This window comes from Syzygium oleosum, unplaced genomic scaffold (genome assembly GCF_021117445.2).
Source record: "Syzygium oleosum isolate NSW1041296 unplaced genomic scaffold, Sole_v2.1 Sole_v2.17, whole genome shotgun sequence".
NCBI lineage: Eukaryota > Viridiplantae > Streptophyta > Magnoliopsida > Myrtales > Myrtaceae > Syzygium > Syzygium oleosum.
In genome coordinates, this window is record NW_026607501.1 from 8,094,055 (window position 1) to 8,110,101 (window position 16,047).

Here is a 16,047-nt window from a genome sequence, read left to right on the forward strand (position 1 = left end):
CCGTTTGATAACAAGACAAAATTTCTATTTCCCGAAATAAAAACCCGTTTGATAAACAATGAAAATTCTATTTCCAGAACAAAAATCCATTTTTTAGAAATGGAATAAAAATCCGAAAAATTCATAAAAATCTTTAAAAGAATTCGAAAATCCCAAAAAATTGAAAAATTCCAGAAAAAATCATCAAAATGTCGAGAAAATAAAAAAAATTTAGATTTCGGGAAAATAGGAAATTTGTTGAATTTTTTCAAAAAAATCAAGAAATCAAAAATTTCAAAACTTCACGAATTGCTTAGAATACCTGTGGTCACCCACTTTTAGTGAAATTTAAATTTTTTTAGGTGCCCAAAAAAAATCAAAAAATCAAAAATTTCAAAACTTCACAGAATAGTTTAGAATACATGTGGCCACCCACTTTGAGTGAAATTTAAATTTTTTAAGGTGCCCAAAAAATTCAAAATCTCAAAAATTTCAAAACTTTACAAAATGGCTTTGAATTTGTGGCCACTCACTTTGAGTGAAATTTTAATTTTTGGAGGTGAAAAAAGCAAAAATCAAAATTTCAAAACTTCACAGAATGACTTAGAATACATGTGGACATCCACTTTGAGTGAAATTTAAATTTTTAGGTGAAAAAAACATAAAAATCAAAATTTCAAAACTTCATGAATGACTTACAATACCTCTAGCCACCCACTTTGAGTAAAATTTAATTTTTTTTAGATGCCCAAATGTTATTTTTTATTTTTTTTTTATTTTTTTTGGTTCTTAAAGAAAATTAAATTTCACTCAAAGTGGATGGCCACATGTATTCTAAGCCACTCTGTGAAGTTTTGAAAATTTTTCTTTTTTGCTTATTTTTATTTTTTTTCGACACCTAAAAAAAATTAAATTTCACTCAAAGTGGGTGGCCATAGGTATTCTAAGCAATTTTGTGAAGTTTTTTATTTTTATTTATTTTTTTTTTTTTGCACCTAAAAAATTTAAATTTCACTTAAAGTGAATGGCCATAGGTATTCTAAGCCATTTTGTGAAGTTTTGAAATTTTTTTTTTTTTTTTTTTTTTTTTAATTTTTTTCGGCACCTAAAAAAATAAAATTCCGCTCAAAGTGGGTGGCCACAGGTATTTTAAGCCATTTTGTAAAGTTTTGAAATTTTTACTTTTTTTCTTATTTTTATTTTTTTGGCATATAAAAAAATTTAAATTTCACTCAAAGTGGGTGACCACAGGTATTTTAAGCTATTCTGTGAAGTTTTGAAATTTTTTATTTTTTTTATTTTTTTCGGCACCTTAAAAAATTTAAATTTCACTCAAAGTGGATGGCCACAAGTATTCCAAGCCATTCTGTGAAGTTTTGAAATTTTTATTTTTTGCTTTTTATTTTTTTATTTTTTTCGGCACCTAAAAAAATAAAATTTCGCTCAAATTGGGTGGCTACAGGTATTCTAAGATATTCTGTGAAGTTTTTAAATTTTAGAATTTTTTATTTTTTTTGGCAACTAAAAAAATTAAATTTTGCTCAAAGTGGGTGGCCATAGGTTTTCTAAGCCATTTTGTGAAATTTTGAAATTTTTTATTTTTATTTTTTTCGGTACCTAAAAAAATTTAAATTTCACTGAAAGTGGGTAGCCACAGATTCTAAACCATTCTGTTAAGTTTTGAAATTTTTGATTTTTTGCTTTTTTTTCTCACCTCAAAGATTGTGACTTCCATATGAATATGTGTGTTGAAGAAAATGAATTCCTCATAAATGGTTCTCACTTTTGTTCCAGAAATGAAAAACCAACTTTTTTTTGGTTCTCATTTCTGGTTTCAGAATCAGTTTTGGAAGCAAACTTGTCTCGGAAATAGAAAAATGAAATTGCTTTACCAAACGGGTTTCTGGTCCAAAACTGATTCTGGGAACAAAAAACCAGTTCTGGACAGAACCAGAATGGTTTTCATGCAGCACCTAGATAGTCATACACGAGGGAATGCGATAGGAGGCTCGTATGCATGTGTATGATGCGTGGGGTTGCTTGTAAACAGGGGAAATTGATGTGGGCGGTTGAGAGAGAGAAAGAATGATAGATTAAGGACAAGAAAAATTGCAAAACAAGTCATAAACCTTATGACAATAAAAATCTAATCAAGTTATAAACTTTTTTATTAGTTCAATCAATCCTAAATCTTTACAGAAAGTCCAATTAAGTCTTAAACCTTTGAAATTATGACACAAATGATCCATAAACTTTGACCCAATATGTAATGTGGTCCATGAACTTTTAATTTGTTCGATATGGTTTCTGAACTTTCACCCAATGTGCAATATCATCCCTGAACTTTTGGTAAATATTCAAATTGGTCTCTAGACAATATGAAAAAATCTAATATTATCCTTTCATTAATTTAAGTTCAAAGACAATATTAAATATTTTCATATAATTCATGGACTAATTTGAACATATATCAAAAGTTCAGGAACTACGTTAAACAAATGAACTGCACTTTAGGCTAAAATTCAGGGATCACATTGAACAAATTAAAGTTCATGGACCATATTGCACATTAAGCGTAAATTCAAGGATCATTTGTGTCATTATCTTTAAACTTTTTATTTGATTCAATTAAGTCCTAAATATTTAATAATAAATGCAATTATGCCTCGAAACTTATGTTGAAATGTGCAATTTAAGGATGTTACATACACAATTGTTTAGCGATGCGATGGCATTTTTCCAAATATTGTTCAAAATGGACTTGAGGACACTTTTCGAAAAAGTTTTCGGATTTAATCGAATCAAATAAAAGATTTAGAATCTGACCGCATTCCACGCATAAGGGCTAAGACTTTCGGTGCTCTTTCTCGAAAAAGCACATGATCGGAGAAATCCTGGCGATTCTCAAATGGATTGAGGTCGTCCTTTCGTTTATTTTATTTTATTTTATTTTATTTATAAAACACACAAATTCATCCCGGACTTTTCCTTCACTTACAGTTTTTACCCCCCAAATTCCCAAAATCCAACCTTCTCATGTTAGAAAACTTCCAAATACTAAAGTCTATCATTACAAAACGATGTGACCCCATATACGCAAGGCAACATTTGACATGAAGCGCCTTGTCGAAATTAACACGAAATGGGTCCATGCGCATGCAATGCATGTCGGTCTTTGGACGGTCCTAAGATGGAGACAAACGATATATATCGTTGTTTTACTCGGAAAAAGATGAGAGAGGTGGTTAGAATGAATTGGTCAATCGAGCAAAATTTTCAAGCTTAGACCATTTTTATTTAATTTCAATTGCTTGTCATTTTGCATTCTGGACTAATCCTCTCCTGTTGCCGAAGTAGGTGCCAAGTCTTTGAATGGCAAAGTCATCTCAATCACCCTCTCCAACTAAGAGATCTCTGTCTTCTTATGTGCTTTTAGGCCATACTTGAGCTTAACTTTCACGCATCGACCACATCTATTTCATCGATCATGTCGGAGACAATATCATTCACATAAATACAAGCGGCTCTTTGAGAAATTTGCATATGAACATAATCTATCGATATCTAAATCACCCTCTTCAAGAAAGAGATCTCATCTTCTTACACGTTCTCAGGCCGCACTCAAGCCAACGTTCACGCATCGACAACATCGATTTCATTGGTCATGTCAGAGTCACATCATACACATAAATTAAAAGTGATTCTCGAGAAATTATATCCGTACGATTCATGAGATGGCTCCTGGAGAATTATGTAAGAGTTAGAAGCACACTAACGTTGGCTCCTTATAAACCCTAATTCAATAAATATCTAAAATCAAGCTTGTACATGTCATATCCTTCTACGATTAAGGATTACAAGGAGCCAACGAGAGGAGAGGAATTGGTCCACCATATCTGGTGAAAAGGACTCGCAGATTCGGGGAAAGGCACACTAATCAAAACCATGATCAACCCCTTGTTCCATCCAAGGCACTTGCGGACACTGAGAGTTCAGTTGTTCCTCTTAGATGAAAGTGGCGAAGTCAAGAATGGAGGACTTATATCTTTCGCATATACAATCGCTAGGGGCAATTATGCAGGAATGAAAGACTGCATTAGAGTTTTGTATACAAGCTTAGGATTAAATTGACAAAATTGAAAAGTTTAGGACTAAATTGATATCCATATAATAAGTTTAGGACTTATTTGGTGATTGTCCCTAATCTCTAAGCAATGAAAAATGCAAATCGGTGCATATGTATGACCACCCATACATTTTGTTATTAAGAAATGTTAGAACATTAGGCATAATTAATTGATCATTGAACATATAAGGCGATGGCACTAATAACTGGACCAAGTCTCACTTGGCGTCTAGCAAGCTCATTATCAACTTTCTCTCTTTCTCTTTTTCCCTTTTTGATGTAATGTCCGTCCACTCCGAGTAAGCTTCCGACCATCGAATTAATTCTACGCGTTCGATTCGATCAAGGGCAAGTGATCTACGTCGGGGATGAATAGATTCACAAAGAGTTATAGTCTCGTGACCTGACTCCAAAAGCTTGGATTGAACTAACTCTTGCTTGTGGTTGGCGAGGGCATCCCGCAACTTTCAGGTCAATCATTCTATTATGGCTTGGTCCACCTCTTGAAGTTCTTATTACCTACTTTCTTTCACTATTAATTAGTCTTTTATTCGAGCAAAACGGCATATCTCATAACCATTTCATGAAGTTCCTATTAAGTTCTTGTTGGGTGGTCTTGGGCCTCTCTCACTCTAAAAAGTTAGCTCAAAGGGTGAAGCTTTCATTCACACTTATAAACTAACCATCGGCTCCTTCCATAACCAATATGGGACAATCTCAACAATTTTCCCCTCACACGTCAGGCCTTAGGTCAGAGTCGTGACAACCCGTATTTCTTTCGTGTGATTGTTGGGTCTAGATTTATTGGCAACTTCGGTTTTGATATCGTGTTGGATAGTCTTGGGCCTCTCTCACCCTAAAAGCTAGCTCAAAGGGTGAGGCTTTCTCTCATACTTATAAATTGACCATCATACAACCTCAATAGTTTCTAGTGACGCTCTCATCAAGTTCAGATTTGCTACTGTCCAAGTACCACGTTTCAAACTAGCACTAGGTCCTACTATCGGTTGGTGTGTTTACAGGCTTCCTTTTTGTTCATCAATTGTAGTACTTCAACACTAAACCAAATTTGGGATCGCTTATTGTCAATAACTTTGTCAATTAACTTCTCTTAAGTCGGGGTGAAGGCTTTTGTCGATAACTTTCGCACTATGCATTGTCGAATTTCTCTTACGGTCGACAAGCTTGTAGTTCGTCAATTGTCTAGTTCAATTACGACTTCTGTTTTGACCAAACTTTGTTCATGTCGACAGTACCCACCACTCGTCGATAATGAAGAGGTGGTTATTTTTGGGTGTAAGTCTTAGAAATTCTCAAGACTAGTCAGATTAATAAAATCCATCAAGGTCGCCATACTATCCCACTAAATAAATCGAGATATTTATTGCATTGGTCAATTAAATCTGATGAAAGGACGCGCAGATTCGTAGAAAGGTACACAAATGAAAATTATGATGAACCCCTCGTTCTGGGCACTTGTGGATAGTAAGAATTTATTTATTTCTATCATATAAATTGAAGCCATCTTGCGGAATTAATGGGGTGAGTGACCAACTAGAGGGACGAAGTCAAGAATGGACTTGGGATATATTATCATAAACTTCTAATCGTCATATCGTGATTAAATTTATCCCATGATTTTTCTCGTGCTAAATTAACAAATACCAACGCGAGAAATATGGTTATTAGATAATTAAACGAATCTCACACTATGCAACATTAGTCAGATTAATAAAATCCGTCAAGGTCGCCATACTATCCCACTAAATAAATCAAGATATTTATTGCATTGGTCAATTAAATCTCTGATGAAAGGACTCGCAGATTCGTAGAAAGGTACACAAATGAAAATTATGATGAACCCCTCGTTCTGGGCACTTGTGGACAGTAAGAACTTATTTCTATCACATAAATTGAAGCCATCTTGCGGAATTAACGGGGTGAGTGACCAACTATAGGGGCGAAGTCAAGAATGGACTTGGGATATAATATCCAATAAACTTCTAATCGTCATATCGCGATTAAATTTATCACATGATTTTTCTCGTGCTGAATTAACAAATACCAACGCGAGAAATATGCTTATTAGATAATGAACCGAACCTCACACTATGCAACATTTACTTACCAACCCAAAAACTTAAACTTATAGATGGAGGGAGATTACACAAACATATAAAATCCACTGTCAAATGAAAGCGGCACGAGAAATTTGGGTGGGCGCACATACGCAAGAGAGATAGGAGTGACTTTGATACTAGCATTACCAACTGTTCTAAAAACTTAAGCATATAGGTGGAAGGAGACCACCTGAATATAAAGAGAATATAAGACCGGTAGTCAAGCGATGCGAGGCAATATTTCAAGATTGAAGAAGCTCAAGAGTATCTTCTTATAGGACTTCCCTTCGTCCCCAACTTTGGTTTTGAGGCTTGTCCCGATGAGCTCTAGACCGAGCTCGGCCACCGCTGCGCCACTTTCTAGCCCTCCTTCAAGAACAGGAACTTACTACCCGGCCAGCCCCACACAGAATCACCATATGCTCGCCCGACAGAGGGGTCTTGAAGACGCGGGAGCCATGCTCATCGATCCGGTCCCGGATGAACTCGCCCTGGTTCCTGCCCCGGTTTGGCCCGGAAGAACTTGAGGCTCTTGGGGCCGAGCTTGGTCCGGAGGCTCATCGGGACGAGGCTCGTAACCAAAGCCGTTGGCGATGGGAGAGCACGCAAGAAGAAGATGCTGACGAGCTTCTTCAATCCTGAGGCGTTGGTGAGGTTTGGGGCCACACCATGGATGAGGTGACTCAGCGCCGTCTCAGGACTCGATGGCAAGGGACATCAAACGTCGGTATCCATCTGCATTTCCTTCGTTGGTATATGTCAATTATGTGATAAACTAAAAGATAATCACGGTATGACGAATCAGAAAACGACGTAAGGTTCATGGATAACATATTCTTGTCAGGCCTGCTGCACATTATCAGTAGTTAACTAATAGATTTGCGATAATTATGCAAATATAAGCACATGTATGACCACACATATACTTTGTTATTAAGAAATGTTTAAACTTTAGGCACGGTTAGTTGATCATTCAATATATAAGACCATGGCACTAATAATTCTTTCTTTCTTTCTGTTTTTGCCTTCTCGGTGTCACGGACGTACGTACATCCCGAGCCGGCTTCCGATTGCCGAGCTAATTCCACATGTTCGATCCGATCAAGGGCAAGTCATCCATATCGGTATCAAGAGTTTCGGAAAGAGTTATTGTAACGACCTAGTCCAATGAGGACGGAGAGTGGTTGCCGGGGCCAAAGGGTTTGGATAATGAGCGGCTCCCGGCAGACTTCTGGGATGATGAAAGAGGCAAGAATCAACCGAATTGTGCACCAAGCAAGGGAAGAGCGATTATATATATCTATGAAAACTAGAATTAACTCAATGATGTGCCTTCTGACGTAATGTCAATACTTAGCTTTGGAACTCCAAAGTTAAGCGTGCTCAGGTGAGAGCACTTCTAGTGACCTTATAGGAAGGTGCCTACCTGTACGCCATATGACAAAACCGCGAGGCTTGGTATGGGACGGATCAAAGTGGATAATACCTTGGTGAATTATTCATGGTGTCACAGTTATAGTCTCTTCACCTAATTCTAGAAAAGCTCGAATTGAGTGTACCAATCAAGCGTGCGACCTTAGGGTTTCTTTTAGGCCGGTCATTTTATTATCGCTTGGCCCACCCCTTACATTTCTTATTGCCGACTTACCTTATCGTTAACCCTTCAATACTAGTGAGTGTCGTATTGATACTTACTAAAGCAAAATGACAATCTCATGACCATTTTAATCACGCGTGCCCTTTGAAATCGCTTTCTTACATGATATATCTTATAGCAATGCGCGAGCAACGTGATATGCATGTTTGTGATGCCCTCGTCATTTTGGATCCTGACAAAATGCTTGCTATCAAAATTCCGAATTTCACTCTTATTTTCTATTGTTCGCTCATTTTGTTCTTTAGTTTCTTCTGGCATGATATTGATCTTAAAAGGGTCGCCTATTCGAAGATAAGATAAGCGTGATACGATAAATGTTCGCCACTTAAGGATATTCACCCTAGGATACGAGGCATATAACTCACCATTCAATTGAATCCATCAAAGAGATACGGCGTTATTCGGCGATACTCTAATTCAAGAGCCCAATTCGAAAAATTCATCAAAACACACACTTACCCTCAAAACTTTAGAGGGTCTATATAGATTCAACTTGGAACAACCTTCCAATCATAAACTAGTCTTGTCCAATCATAAACAAATCCCAAGACTTTTGACCTTTTCTTTACCAAAATAAGCATAACAATGAGCTCACAAAACATAAATAAGAACATCGAGTTTGACTCTAGAAATAAAATACATTGCATTGTACCCACCAAGAACATAGAAAATCTAAACGGATTGCTATCAGATTTCCCCATCACATTTTTTTTTACTTTGAACAGAACTTCCTCCAGAAGACTCCAAATTGTTAGAAAATTGATTTGACACACAAGTTTTTCCAACCAGCCAAAAGTCTCTTGAATATATCTGGAGAAAGTAACCTCCAAACTCCAGCAATAAGTGACGCACTAAACTGCAAATAATTTTGCATTATTGGTTGGATGAGGCTTAATCTTCTTCAGATACAGATTTTTGGTGCAACTGTCATGTCCTATCCTTGCTTCATTTATGTATAGATTATTGCATTACTTAATTTGAGATAATCGGTGGGTTATACTATGCAGGCCTTCTCAATGTCTCCGGGAAAACTATAATTACGATTGATTTTTTTGCTTTTTCTCTGCATGGTTAATCAACAAATAGAAAGAGTACGAAGCAAGTATAGAGGGATTAATTTTTTATTACTCTCTTAGTATCATTTTTGCGAAAGAAGTAGAAAGACAATATTGCAAACTTCGCTTCCCTTGACGAATTTAAGAGCGATAATTCGCGACGGTCCATACAGAGAGAAATTATTTGCAAATAGAGATGATTGTTAGATGACAAGATAGATAGATGATCACTATGACCAATCTAAGTAGCACCTGGACTGATTTGATAACAGGTCAACCAGTCCTCAAGATCCACGAAACCAAACGGAGAGATTAAACCCTAAGTTTGTCCTTTGAAACTTAGGTTATTTCGACAATGCTCGTTAATTTTCAAGAATGTTTGGAGAACTACATGTTTGACAGAATAACCAGAGGGGGGTGGACGAGACAAGATCGAGTCCAGACCAAGCCTTTTGTTTTGCTTCCTTGTCCATAGGCCTGGACACGAACTTTGAAGACCGGAAGACCCCGCAAAATTGCGATAATCTCGAGATTCGGGCACGGATTATACACCAAATGACAAGTGTTTGGCGACAAAAGGCCGAGGATATAAGAAAGGGAAAAGTTAAAAGGAAGAGTTTTTTTTGGCTATATTCTTTTTTATAAGTGATTATTTAAAAAGAGAAGGACAGAAACTCTTTGGCAACAATACCAAATGAAAGAAAATTGACTAGAATAATAAAAGTTGATTTGGATGCTACAGTGGTAGTAATTACTCTTTCTATAGTGTTGTGGAAACTTCACGGGAGTAATTTTAATATACATGGTCGGCAAAGATATATATTTTCACAAGTGGTCTTATTCACTATTGATTTGACAATTTGTGAGAGACGAGGCGATAAAGTTATCAAATCAATGATGGATTATACTGCTTATTTATAATTTTCTTTACAGTGATAGTGTATGCTTCAACTTTTCGAACTTCACATCATTACTAAAAATGGAGAAAAGAAACCAAAATCCCTAGAATAGTTATGCATGGTGTTATGGAGAATTACCACTTTACTTGTGGATATTATAGACTTTAACTTCCCGAACATCACATCATTGCTAAAAATAATTATGCATGGTGCTATGAAGACTTGCCACTTTAGTTATGGATATTATTGAATCAGTTCTATGGATTTAATGGTAGAGTTATAAATTATTGATCTGTTCTTATTGTGAAGTTTTGTAGAACTCTCTAAAACTTTTGTGGACTTCTGACCTTTTCTTTCCCAAGACAAGGCTATCGATCCGCACACAAAACATAAATAAGCACATCGAGTCTAACTCTAGAAATAAAATACTAAAAAAAATTACTAAAAATTACTTAGTCCATCTACATTTGTACCAACAAGGACATAGAAAAGCTAAAGGGCTCACTATCAAATTCCCGGAAAAATTACTAAAAAAAGTCATGAACCTATTATAATTGTGCCAATTTAATCATAAACATTCTACATTTGTACCAACTTAGTCCATCCAGCCAAGAAATCACTGACATGGACGTTAACCGTTCTACGTACCGCGGCTAGTTCTGACGTGGATAATTTTTAATTTTTTTAATTTTTTTCTTTTTTTTTTCTTCCTTCTTCCTCTTGCCGGTGAGCTGACCCTTGTAATTGGAATTACGATTGATTTTTTCTTTTTCTCTGCATCGTTAATTAACAAATAGAAAGAGTATGCAGCAAGTATAGAGGGTAAAAATTTAGTACTCTCTCAGTATCATTTTTTTGTAAAAAATGTAGAAAGACCAATTTGCAAACTGTGTCCCTGGACGAATTTAAGAGTGATAATTTTCATTATTGCTTACTACAGTCCATACACAGAGAAATTATCTGCATGTAGAGATGATTTTCAGATGATAAGATGGATAGATAGATGATTACTGTGAGTATTGACACCGGAGTAATCTAAATGGCACCTGGACTGATTTGAATGCCATCTAATGTCCACGGTGAAAAGGGTAAAAAGATTGGGAAGATGGCAGGTCAACCAGTCCTCAAGAACCACGAAACCGAACGGAGATATTAAATGCTAAGTTTGTCCTTTGCAACTTAGATTATTTCAACAATGCTCGTTAATTTTCAAAAGTGCAAAAAAGAATTATTTTCCCAAAGGAATGCATAGTTTTTTAATGAGATGGGTTTGAATAGCACTTGCAGAAGTAGTGCATGTGCTAATTTTGAGGAAATGGGTTCAGGATCTCTAGCAGCATGTAGGGCTATGGTCAAGTATTCACGGCTTAGACTAAATATTTTCTATCGGATGTGAGATCATCATGATAATACTCATAAATAGAGCTACTTCGACCACCGATCCACTCTCTTTCGTTCTACCAAAAGGGAAGACCAAATCACACTTAGTTACCTTTTCTGTTTGTATTTTGAGTTGGGAAGAATAAACTTTGACATTTATACCACGTAACGATGATAATGTGCTATTTCAAATTTAAATATAATCTTGTTCATGGCACATGTGCATTTATTCTCTCGTCTATAGGGAGTAATGAACACTTGAACCTAACGCTCAATTAGTTAGTGACACCATGCTGGCAACATGTCACATGGTACGAGCTTTTTATTTTTAGGTTAATACCACGAAAAACCCTAAATCGATATACCTGTGACAACCCTCCGTTTGTTTCCATTAAATTTTACTGTCAAATTGCTAAGTTTTATGACACATGGCAGATAACTGGTGTACTAGTTTGTGATTTTACCCTCCGTTTGTCCCAAGCGTACTAATTTGTGATTTTTCGTGATATTAATCCAATATATCGGAAACTAATAGAGGGTACATTTGTCATATATGTACCAATTTGGAGTTTTTGGTGATAAAAAAATTAATTTGGGATAAATTTATCATAGGTATAAAGTTTGAGGTTTTTTGGGTCAAAAAATTAGTTTTGGATAAATTTGTCACAAGTATACCAGTTTGGGGTTTTTCGTGGCATTAACCATTTATATTTAAATAATTTTAGAATATCCGACTAAAAACTTAAACCATTCGATGGAGGGAGACTACATCGTAAAAAAACATGTTATAACCACGTATCTAATGTACTTAAGCAATGTGGGATTACACTTAGCCCTCTTTCGGACACCTAAGACGCCCCTTTAGGTGGTGGTAGACAAAGTTTTTGTAAGGCATATCATAATCGTGCATTTAAGTGGTGTGAGATTACACTTAACGATAAAAATCAAATCAACGAGACAAGAACCCCTATCAAACACTTTGTGGGTCGTTGGCAAAAGTGAGATAACGCCATCCTAATTGCAGACTTAATTTATTAGGGAAAACTGTTGAAAAAGTCATAAACTTATTGTATTTTTGCCAATTCAGTTATAAACATTTTAATTGAGTCCTAAACCTTTTAATGTTTTGCCAATTGACTTAATCCGTCCAATTTTGGCCGAAAATCGTGACATGGACGTCGACCGTGTGCCTCGTAGGACGGTTGGCGTTGCCGTGGATAAATTTTAATATTTTTTCGAATTTATTTATTTTCTTTTTCCTTTTTTTTATTTTTGTTTTTCTTTTCTTCCTTCCTTTCTTCCTCTTTCAGTCGGTCGCCGGGTGTCAGCGACTAGCCAGAGGCGAGGGCCGGTGACCTCGGGTGAGCCTCGCCTGCCCTTGGTGAGGCCGACCTCACCCAGCCGCTGGGCCATGGCGAGGTTGAGCCTTGCCGTGGCTGGGTGAGGCTCGACCTCGCCGGATTTTGCGAGGCTCATCCTTGCTGGCTACTAGCAAGGTCGAGCCTCGACCTCCCAAACAAGAAAACAATAATAATAGTTAGCGACGTTTCACAAAGCTCTCTCTCTCTCTCTCTCTCTCTCTCTCTCTCTCTCTCTCTAAGCGATTAAAGTAGAGGAATTGGAGGAATCCGTTGATGGCGGACACGTTTTGCAGGGACTGCAGCAAGTAGATGGAGGTGGCGTTTGACCACGGGGCGGGGGACGCCATTTGCTCTAAGTGCGGCCTTGTCCTTGAGGCCCGCTCCATCGATGAGATGTCCGAGTGGCGGACCTTCACCAACGAGTCCAATGACAACGATCCCGTCCCTGTCGGCGGGCGAGGCTCATCCTCGCTATTGGTCGATGGGGGCGAGCTTCGCCAGAGGCCACCTGTCGCCTCTGGTTGAAGCCACAGCAACCGGCTAGAGGAGGAAGAAGGGAAGGAAAGAAAAGAAAGAGAAAAAAAAAGGAACAAGAAAAAAAGAAATAAAAATTTGAAAAAAATATTAAAAATTATCCACTTCAGGGTTGGCCGCGCTATGTAAGACAATTGGGGTAAGCTAAAATTGGCCGGATTGACTTAATTGGCAAATCATGATAATGTTTATGATTCAATTGGCAAAGTTAAAAGGTTTATGACTTAATTGGCAAAAGTGTAATTTAGTAGGACTTTTTAGGCAATTTTCCCTAATTTATTATGTAAGTCAATGGGTGTCAATAAATAATCATGTAATTAAAAACGGAAGATCGATCTTGAAGTTGGCCACTCGCTATCTAATGGGCAAGTAGGTTGATATAATTAATTAAAATTAATTAAGAAAAAGTGATTAAATTAAGGGCATAAATAAGCACGGCTCTCAATTTCTACATTTCTTAAGTGGCATGACAGCCCACGGCCCCATGCGCAATTACCTGTACCTCCTTCTCATGTCCTTTTGACCGTAGAGATGCGTGTTTAAATCCAACTCGAAATTTGAGTAACTTAAATTTAATATACCATTATTGTCAAAATCTATGCTCTAGATGTGAACAATTATTTAAAAAGATAAAAAATAATAATAATTTGGCCAACAAAAGTGAAAAAGTCGTACTACGTTCCTTGATCCGTCGTTGCTGTTACCAGTATTAATGCTATTATTTCCAGTGTCATTACAAAGATTAATTAAGAGATTTTCAAAAGTTATCAAATCAAGGGTGGATTAGACTGCTTATCTAAATTTTTCTTTACATTAACGGTACATGCTTTAATTTTCCAAACTTGATATCATTACTGAAAATGGAGAAAAGAAACCAAAATCACTAGCATAATTATGCATGATGTTATGAAGAATTTGCCACTTTAGTTGTGGAGCTTATTGATCAGTTATATGCATTTAATGGTAGAGTTATATATTATCAATCTATTTATTACGTGAAGTTTTGTAGAACTCTCTAAAAGTTTAAGTCAGTAAATAAATATGTGATTTAATTTTAACTAGTATAACATTTTCGCTTTCGCATAGGTTGGACTTTGCGCAAAAATTGAAGTGTTGAAATATAAATAATTGGGTTGCAAATAATGGGAGATCTAGAAATAGTTGCTCTGTTGCTACTTATCTGGTAAATGTAGCAGAAACCTGAGAACTCTATCTGTGGAGATAATTGTTGTAAATTTGAATGGCTTCGAATCAAAAAGCAATCAAGTCGGACTTTGAGGCGTGATATCACTTTCCTTAAGGATTTATTTGCCCCACAATTGTTGCTAATGGTCACCGGCAAAAATCCTCCAGGATACAACAAAGTCTCAAAATGAGAATACTAGATAGCAATTCTAGTATTTCTCTAGGGTCTCTCTAGGAAACAAAAGAAAATGATGGCTGTAGTTTTCGAAAGAAGACTTGAAGAAATTGATCTCACTCTTCTTTCTTGCCAAAAAACTGACATATATAGAAATCGATCTTAAAGAACATTGGCAACTCTTCACGAAAGGTTGCAAAGCTAACAAAGATATTCCTTCGGAAGAAGTTGCAAACTGAATAGATGCAACCCTTCGGAAAAGATTGAAAACCGAACAAGTATAATCTTCAAAAGTTGTCTTGGAAAGACACATGTAAAATTCGGAATAAAATAAATAAATAAATAAATATATAATTCCGAATTTTCATAATTTCGAAAATTACTTAATAAACAAAAAACAACCTTTCAAATAATAAAAAATTAATAAGATAACCTTACGAAATAAGATAAAAATATAAAGGGATTAGTGCTAATTAAACCGCGGCCGCGCAAGCGTGCAAAGTGCTAAGTGCGCCTAATAATCGCGCCAAAATCGCGCACCCGCACGCGGGTATTGTGTGGACTAGCGCACACCCCATTGTCTTCACTCTAAAGAGCAAGAAGAAATTCACAGTTATAAAGTGGCCCACTTTCTCAAAACTTTCCTACGTGGGACAAAGGAAAATGCACTATTTTGTTTGTTTTACAAACAAACAACCAACAATAATCAATAGAGAGCTTAAATTCGAGCACATATAGATATCTATTCGAATTTATATCTTCACTTAAAAACATAAGACCATGACTAAAGAGCCAATTAGCATATCTTAACTGCTTGAAACCACATAGTTCTCTGATGTAGGTGTTAGAGATATATTTAGGAGATTCTATATATCACTCTTGATTCCACATGTCTTCCTTGATTATGCATATCTCTCAAAATTGTGTATTATCTTCATTTCCTTTTGCATATCCTTGATCAATCTAGATTGATTGTAATTCATATTATAGCATATTACTTTAAAAAATTTATCTTGTAAATAGGTTTGTATACTATTCCTATAGGATATCCAAAGATTACACATTATACTCTTCCGCATTATTTTTATTTTGATATTAGAGCTATTGTTGTTTGAGGAAGCACCCATTGAGTCCTTTATACGATGGTCATAGCAACGCTAGGTCAATCAAACTTGTTTACACCAAAAAATGGACAACTTGTCGACATGAAAAATACATGACAGAGGTATGAATTACACGTTTCATCGTCGACGATTGTAGAAAGTGATATCCATTTAGTTCATTGATGATGGTTTAGTCATGGTTGATGAGTGTTTGTACCAAAGATCATCAAGGGCCACATGGTAGAGGCATGAGGTAGCATGGAAACAAATATCATCAAGGGATACATGACAGAGGCATGAGGCAACGTGGAAGCAAATATCATCAAGTTGCCAACATAAGGGACACATGTCTCTGACATGTGTCATGTGTATATGTTTACACCCAAAGATGATCAATTTTTGGGTATTATCGACAAGATTGGGAAAACGAGCAAAAATTTCACTTATGCGCTAGTTAGGGAAAATGGTCATAA